Raw genomic sequence first — 9,284 nt, 5'->3', positions numbered from 1 at the left:
ACCCATTAATTAATGCATTCCCTACACATCCAGGAGAGAGCCGACACTTAACCATACATGTAGCAAGAATTCTAAAGGAGTGATAGTCATACTTTGATATCCAGCAAACTTGAAGTAATCATGGATTTGTACAAAGATTCTGTCGCTTTTCCAAAATCACTGGCATGTTCAAAATCTCTGAAGAGTAAACGTGTCAATGTAGCGCAACTAGAATTGAAGATGGTGTCTTGACCCATGCAAGATTGATGTTTGAGGCTGTGTGTTATTCTTCTGCATGTGGTTGCTTTAATCTCTGTTGTCAGACATACATGTACTCTCCCTGGCAAAGCGGGCAGTTTTTGTAGGCTTGCTGTAATCTGGTCCTTGGTAGATGGCAAACTTGGCTACGATATGCTTTAGCTGTTCCTTAACATACTGTGTAGGCTCCACAGTGTTAAGAGGCAAGAAGACTTGAAGTCTAACCTTTTGGAACAAGATCATGTTGCACTATCACTTGCTTTACATACTCTCTCTGAGTCAGTTGTCTCTTGAGGGATCTGATACTACAAAATATTTAATACTACAAAGGGCTGAAGGCTATGAGGGTTGCCACTGTTAGTAGTGACATTTACTTTCTTTTAAATAGGAAGAGGGGTTGAATCTATTGTGTAACAAATTTAGAGACCTTAGTACATTTGTACATGACGATGCAACATGCAATGCCAACATATTGTGGCTGAACTGTTCAACGGTGGGATTGTCCCAGGATTCCCCAGATCCCCCCTGCTTGCTGTTAGTACTCCTCCAGAGGATCTTGGTTCAGCTTCTCACTCAGCAGAAACTTGATGTTTGTGGATGACAGTAAGATGTTGGCAAGTTCTACGAAGAAGTGAACTATAGAGAGGACAAGAATTTAAAGAGGAGGTTACAAACATAAAAGTTTAAGGCATGCAACTTCTCGTTGGACCAGAACATTTGCCAGTTTTGTCGTTTTGACATACATGTGCCTAAAAAAAAATCTAGTTGGATACATGTGTGTCCTTGTCTGTCTCAAAAATGGGGAGTTACCAACATTTTTCTTTCAGCCAACATTCTGTCTGGGTATTTGACAACAGTCAGTTCAAGTTCTAGCATGCGTGAAAAGGTGACATGCCTTTCTTTTGTGAATACCCCAAAACAAAGATACTTTGTCAGAATAGGCCTCTTCCCATCAACACAGTGACAACACTGGGCCAAAAGAGGGCATTAAGAGGGGGAAATCGGAGGCATTATTTACCTGTTATGGTAAGACCGTCCAAGGTTTCGGTACTCGGGCACATTTTTTTGCGTGTGATGTCATCTAGAATACATGTAGATCAGGAAGAGCTTTAACTTCATTCTGCCACTCCATCAGGAATCCAAGGAAGTCGTCCTTCAGAAACTGAAATGGTCATAAAAAAAATCAAGGTCAACAACAGTAGAGGGTAAATTATAAAATGTTTGAATTTGAAAAACAAAAACTTCCAACTTGGCTGTCCTACTGGTATTCTTATTCTTTATATTCAAACACACCTGTCATCAAACTAAAATATTTTGAAACCCAATGTCATCATGTTGCAAACTTGTACATTCTGAAAGAAGTAAAAGACAGCATTATAATGCACAATTTCCTAACAAACTTTACTGTACAATATAACCAAATTTATAGCTCCATGACATTACCGAGACCAATTAATCTTTAAAATATTATCCAACATGTGAGCAGTGTAGAGTAAAACTCATCTTGACATGCCAATCATCCACACTTGTGTACGGTGCCAAAGCGGGCTTCCTGGTGCGCCTTCCCTGATTCAAGTTTGACAATAAAAAAACTGGTCGAGCATCCTGATGAACTTGACTGTTGATGCAGAACCACTTGACCAAAGGACTCCAAGACATTCGCCACAATGCTGCTGAGGACCTGCCAATCCAAAAAAAATTGAACCTTGATGGACATGAATTGTCACAAGATTTTTTTTTTTACTTTTGTGATAAGAAAAAACTGCAGATGAGTTAAAAAAACACACCAAATTCCCAGCAATCCGTTACCTTTCAGTTTGTGAGCCCAAAAAATCTTTCTTGAGCAGGGGTGTCTGACATTAGGATATAGTGGCAAATAAAATATACTTGTTGAGTTGTTGTTGTACCCCAAATTCTCAAAATTGTTGCGTGTTGTTTTGAGCAGATGCGGCACATCAAAGATGAAGAAAATTTTGCGACTTGGGTCATTGGGATTGGCTGTAGAGTAGATGAAGCTGGGTGACTTGTCGTGAAGGCATCCAGAATGAAACCTATAAAACTTTCTGTTTGATGAAGCCCCATCTGTTACAAATACCCGCACAGCCATCCCGGCTGTATCCACATATCAGACACATCCCCACAAGCAGGGATAAAAAACACTCATCTTAACTCGAGGCAGTCCAGCGCAGAGCCGCTAGATTTGTGACAAACCAATACACCAAGCCTTGAAATCATGGAGGACACACTAAGTTGGAGACCTTGAGGAACACAGAATGGTTGCACGCCTGTTTTTCCTATACAAATCCATACATCACAGAGCAGCAGTAAATTCTGACCATCTTCATCATACCGCAAGCACGACTGGTGTACAAAACTCGCACAACAGGATCAATATCCTTTATACGACAACCCGCAAACAAGGACAGCCGCAAGTACTCCTTCCTTCCAAGAACTACAGCAGAATGGAACCTCCTCCTAGCATCTGTGAGAGTGGCCCCTTCACTTGATACATTTAAGGATAATCTACTTAAACTAAACTTGTCAAGTATAAGAAGCAGAGCTTATTATTAGTGCCCCCAGCCACACACACCTGCAAACTATACATCCCATAATTGGAGATTGCTTGCAGTATTGATCCAGATCCAGATACAGCTGCTCGCTGGTCACTCCAGTGGTGGCATACATGGCAACAGCAGAGTGAAGGGAGCAGTCAATTCCTCTTACCATGATAATAAGCACATGACTCACCAACTCAGACTCTTCCTCTCCCCTGCAGTGCTTCTCAAACCTACTGATCTCATTAGCAATGCCTCCGACATCAGTGAAGCCAGCAATCTGGCCTGATTGTACAGAATACACCAATCCAGATTTGACTTTCATTTTGTCAAATAACAGACAAACATTCTGCGACTGTTCTGGGTTGCCACTAATGGTTATCTCCACCACAACTCTGCCCAGTAAAGCTGAATTAAATCCGATCTTTGGATCAGCGAAGTGTTCTGTGAAGTGTACTCGGATGTAGTAACTGCAGGAAACCAGAACCCCTCATCAAGTTGTAGGCCGACGCTGACCTTGAATGCATTGCAATGCACCACCTGGTGACAGCAGGGTGCCAGTGCATTTGTTTTCCCTTGGCAACAGCACTCTTCTGTTGATCCCAATGAAGCCTCGCTGGGGTATCCTGCCCAAAAATGTCGTTGGTGAGGGTCTCATCTAAGTTGGCAAATTCCTCCTCCTCCATTCTCTTCTCCTGTAGAGGAGTAAGGTGAATGATTTCTGCTTCCATCATGGACGATATCTTGGTTTCCAGTGCAGCATTTCTTCGCAGTAAATTCCTTCTATCACTCTGGAGATCTACCACCTTCTCCTGTAGCTGCTGCTTTGACAGGGTAATATTTGGGGCATTGGATGATGCTGATCCACTGCGTTGTTGCTTCCCTATTAAAGGGAATATACATCATTTGCTTTTACTGTAATTTTCAGAAATGGATGGAGTTGGGGGGTTGAAAATATATAGCAAATATAGTTACACTGACTTTTTGAGGTTTTGGGTTCGAAAATGCTATAAAAACCAAGAAAAACAATCATTTTCCTGTAGTCTGGTTCCCTGACTCCATATAAGAAGAAACAGAGCAGTTTACATACATTGGGGAATTGTAAGGTCAGGGAACCAGTCTAGCTGGCTCGTACCCGTTCATAGCTTTGCAATCGATTGCAAACAAATGCGATGGTCAATTGGGGCCAGTATTTGAAAAAAAAAGCCAGTTTTTTCCAACGCTGATCGGCCGATCAGCGTTGGAAATTGATACAAAAGTACCACTTTTCTTGAAAATGACAGTATACCAGGTGCCATGATTTTACAGGATGATTTACACTGTCATTCACTAACAGTCCGGCAAGGTATTTCAAAATGATTTGGTAGTTTTTTTTTTTGATGTTTGCAAATGTTGTATTTTCCCTTTAACCAGCTTGTAGCAGGTGAGAGATCACCTCTGTGTACTTTTACAGTACCATGAAGGAAAACTTCCCAGCTGTAGTGTGGTGATCATCTACATGTAAGGTCACAACGACTTCACCAGTGCACCTGTCACATTCATGAACTGTTAGCGAAGATGGTGATTTTTATGTTGCAAACAGATTTTTTACACTTTGCGCAGTTTTCTTTCCGTCTCCTTAGCTTGATGTCAAAAGCAGCCTTGATGTCCACTGCAAACTGCTCTTTCAGCACAGGATTTCTATACTTCTGTTGGGCAGGACTCTCACCACAAAGGCGACAAACTTCCAACAAGCAATCCTTGTGTTGATTCATCCAACTCTGTTTAAGACATTTGTGACGGGCTCTATGAAAATGAGTCGCTGGGGGGGGGGGGGCAAAACCTGCATTGAGTTTTTTTCATGGCTGGAAAGGGCGTTAATCAAGCTTTATTTTGATACATAGTAGACATCTGTGCGATATTGCAGTGAAAAGTTATTGAATTTTGAAGAATTTTTATTTTCATAATGTGCACAATGCTTATTGGAGAAATCGCCTGTTCAAAAAAACAATTCAGAAATTACTCAATCACCATTCTACGATACTTAGAAGTCCCTAGTTACCAGTATGTTCCTTAAATGCTACTGCCTCGAAATTTTCAGAAGTTCTTTCTAATGGTATTGACATCAATTTTCTTCTTTAAAATCAAACAAAGTTATAATTATAACCCCTCATTTGCATATCTGAATGAATTAACAACATTTACCTCTTTTAAAATTTAGTCCGTTGTTATTTAATACACACAACACTGCAAACACACAGATATGATTCTTACCTGTTGAACTGAATCAACAATTTTAATGTCCCTTAATTGCTGCGATTTAATTAAATTGTTAAATAACTATAAAAAAAAACTCTGTGAAAAATGTTTTTTTTGTAAAAACCCCCATGAACAGTTCAACATAATTTGTCAATTAATACATCTGTTCACAAGCATTATAGATCATGAATGATATTGAAAATTATTTCAGGGTAAAAATACCAACAATTTTGTTCATTACTTCTTTAAGGTGGAATTTCTGTTTTTGATATTGCCAAAAAAATGCATGATTTAGAGTTAAAAAAACACAACAAGCATTCAAGGTCTTGAAATGAACGTTTTCCCCAACTTTCAGTTTTACATGACCCAAAACAGTGCTTTAAAAACAAAAATTAGGAATCTATGGCTTTGGCATCTCTGGCATAGGGCACTCTGTATCTCTCGTGTCGACGCTACAGAACTCTCGGATTTTCTTGTAGAGATACCACTGCCGCTTGGCATCCAAGCCTGGGGTGATTTGGGGCTCTGGTAATTCCGCCGGTGGCAATCTGGCAGCTGACTTCAACAGCTGATAGGGTGTTTCAGGATCTGTCAAGGTCTTGCGTGCATATACAACTCCCGGTTCATCTGAAGAAAATCTGCAATAAAAAATGAAGTTTCAATAAGTTAAATTATTGGCTCATCGGATGGAAATGTGTTATACAAAATGGATCTTTTATCAGTCTTATTCCATTCTAACACAACGGTCAAACTGGGATTGCATTTCTGCATTTATAATTACAAACAAATGTACTCACCGGAAGTGTTGATGACTTTGATTCCAACGAGGGGCTTGAAGAAAGGCGACAGGAATTCCTGCCAGTCATACTGGTTGACATTGATGTTGCCTGCCTCGTCACCTACCAGCTGGGGGATGTTGATCCCAGATGGGGGTACTCTCTGTCACCACACCAACCATCTCCGCCAAGCTGGATACCGGGGTCTTCCTGTACCTCTGTTAAAGCAAACCAAAACACCAATCTGGTGTGAATTTGGTATGCCCAACCACCATGAAATGGAGCTCTACAGATGAGTGCAGCCCATGCATACACCTCCACAGGATGTACCACATCATCATACCGTTTTTATTCTGACCGCTGCAGTTATCACAGTGGAGATGTACCTTGGTTTCACCAAGACCATAACTGGCAAAAAAATGATGAACATAGCTGATAACAGCACTGCTCCCCTTGGAAATGGACACTGCCTCGTCCACTAGGTAGTTCACCTGCTTAGTAGTACCCTCACAGGAACTCAAGATACCACACTTCCTCCCGGTCAAGAAGTAAACTGGCCCTTGCTGAAGTGGACCGGAAGGATAGTTGACTTGCTGGGCGAAATCAAAGGAGTAGTGCATCTCCATGTTGCGACTACAAGGAGCATTTCTGCCCAGACCTCTGATGCCCTGCTGTTCTGCTGAGGCCTTCGCTGTTCCTGACTGCTGCCTGTACAGGTCCCGCTGCATGGCTACCTTCCCCAGATGGTTTTGCTGTGCTCTGCAACGGTCGGACTTCTCCGCATCAGACAGATTCGCAGATTTGTATAGCAGACTATTGTTGCGCTGGTAAACCCAGCAAACATCTGACATTGGTTTGCAGCAGATGATGAAAGGGCTGATCACGTTCCACAGCTTTCGAAAGGTTGACTTGCCGATTGATCTGAAATCTACAAACGAGAAACCAGAAAATGGATTAAATGTTATTAATTTAATTTCACATAGATATTATTAAAGCATGGTTCTAGGTATCCGTTGTAAATTACTGCTGCCTTTCTATCAGTTACAACACATAAACCTTTTTTGATTTTGTTCAATTAAAAAAGCAAACCATCTCTAAGAACCATCTCAATTGGCACTAAGAAATTTGCTTACCAGATTCCTCCATAGCTGCCTTGTATTTCCTCCATACATTAGCTTTCGTCTCATGGGATGGAAGCAGCTTGACGTCCCGTGCATAGCCTGGAATGCGACCAGGTAGCAGGATGGCGTTCACTTCGGCATAATTCTTTATGAATGTCTGTGCCCTCAGACGGTCATCGTATGTCAAGTGATTCCTGAAGACGGCGCCCTGATTCTTGTGTCTTCGTGCAACGCAGCCATTCTCTTTGTAATGTTTGGACAGTGCAGTCAACTTGTTGACGCTCATGCTAAAATAAAAAATAAAATGTGCCTGTGTTTTTAATACAATGCCCTGGCACCAAGCAATTTACAATCATTACTTTAGCCTAATGTACTGTAGTTGGAAACATGTCAACTATGCCCTTGCCTAAATAGAAGTTCTTGCAAAAATAGCAACTAGCAACATTAGGAAAAATCATAAAATGTGGATTAAATTTTGTGTGAAGCATTAAAGCAAGTGATGAAAACGGTGTTTGTCCCCACCTCAACACATGGAATAATTTAAGATACATACATGTACCTCGATAGCTGTTTCACTGTTGAGGAAGCTGATACTTCTTTGAGAAAGTCGCTGTGTTTTGTGTTTAGATGTGTTACTGATGTCACTTTATCTCCAAGTTTGACCGGGCTCTTTGCCTTATCTTTCCATAAGGCAGCATTTATTTGTCCACTGTCGTCCTTTACTTTGATGTTCCTGACGGACTGGGTGTTTTTTACACGTCGTGGTAGTTCGTCCTGCATAAATATAATGTGAGACATTAGAAATCATCATAATGAAGGTATTAATAGTTGATAGTGCACATGTACATGTACATGACATCAATACAATATACATGTAATTGAAATAAGCCAGGCTTTGAAGGTATTCTGATATTGATGATTGCATTTCAGATGGAAATATCTAACTGGATGGATGGTACACAAAAATGGTACTACAGTAAACTCTGGTCTGTTGTGTAGTCTAAGAGCTATGTTTTGCTTCATTGGAAATATGTGGAGACATTGAGAAAATAGACTTAGCTGTAGTTCTAATAGTCTGTTTGGGATCATGCACGTAGTGTAGGCGTACTTTGATGTACATGTATTTTATAAAGAGACATTAGTCAAGTCAGTGTGAGACTTGTTATTTAAATTTGTTGGCAACTGCTGCGTAAGAAACTGATTCCGAAGCGCAATTTTTCTAATGTCGATTACACTAGGGTCATTCCATGCCAACTCGACAAATGGTGCACACCATCACCTTTTGGATTTTTTTCTTTTTTGGTGTACTGAAAGATACTTAGGAGAAGTGCAAATTCTGAAAATTTGGGGTCTCTACGACTTTTCGTTCTTGCGCAACAGCATTTTGAATTTTGAGGTGGGCGGGGCCAAAAGCGCGTCGCGTCACGAAATTCAATGTTTAAAGGGTCATTATATATTTTTTGTCCTTTGAAATGCCTATCAGAAACAAAAAGAAGTCTCGACATATCCTCTTATGTTCATAGTGGAACCATGTTATCCGAGTCAGCTTGTGCTCACGGTTGTCTTTCTTGAGTCTCTGCGTGGCCTCAGAGGTGTTGATTCAGAGGTAATTCCCAGCAGAAAAAGATCCTTTTCAAAGCTTGTCATTTCACGTACATTCAACCTGAAAATACCAAAAAAAGAGAGATATATTGAGCACAAACAATTATTTGGAAATGTAACACACTGCACTCTAAACTCATTAATGTATTACATGCACAATGTGATGTTGTATATTCAAAGCTAGGTATAATGTTGCACACTGCAACGTGTGTTCGAAATTGAACAACTTTGTAGAGTCCAAAACATGGTGCATTTTATCATGGCAGGGGTTGTTTTGAATTGTTAACACAAAGATTACAAAGAAGTGGCATGTATTTTTGGTACAAAAACGTTGTCAGTGCACTATTAACAACAAACTAAGGGCCCACACAATTTACGAGCAAACAAACCAAGGGGGGGGGGCAGGGCCCTTGTATGCTTTCTTAACTAAGATTGTTGACATTCGTGAAATCTTAGGTTATTGTAAATGTCCCTTTTTTTATTAACATGTTTTTAAGGCTGACTGATGTTGCATGTGTTATGACAATCTGTGTTACCTGATGCTCTATATCTCTTCTGTACTCACACCGCAGATTGCGATTAACGATAAATATGCGTTGGCTAAAATGATTTACTTAAATTTAAAGAGTGAAAAGGTGGCGGTCGTATACTGTACTCCATCCCATCTTGTATATTTTTATCGGTTAGGCCTAACGTTAACGTTTAAGTGTCAAACTTTTACTTAATGTTTTGACATGTTTGACAGTTCTGTTTCT

At 40.4% G+C, this 9,284-nt stretch overlaps 1 pseudogene; it reads right to left on the bottom strand.

The window, feature by feature from the left end:
- Positions 1-772: 772 nt before the first annotated feature.
- LOC119727839 lies at positions 773-3,665 on the bottom strand (annotated as a pseudogene).
- Positions 3,666-9,284: the final 5,619 nt, after the last annotated feature.

This window comes from Patiria miniata, unplaced genomic scaffold (assembly GCF_015706575.1).
Source record: "Patiria miniata isolate m_02_andy unplaced genomic scaffold, ASM1570657v1 HiC_scaffold_20, whole genome shotgun sequence".
NCBI classification, from domain to species: domain Eukaryota; kingdom Metazoa; phylum Echinodermata; class Asteroidea; order Valvatida; family Asterinidae; genus Patiria; species Patiria miniata.
The sequence above is the reverse complement of the archived record's forward strand: the minus strand, read 5'-3'. Positions and strand labels throughout refer to the sequence as shown.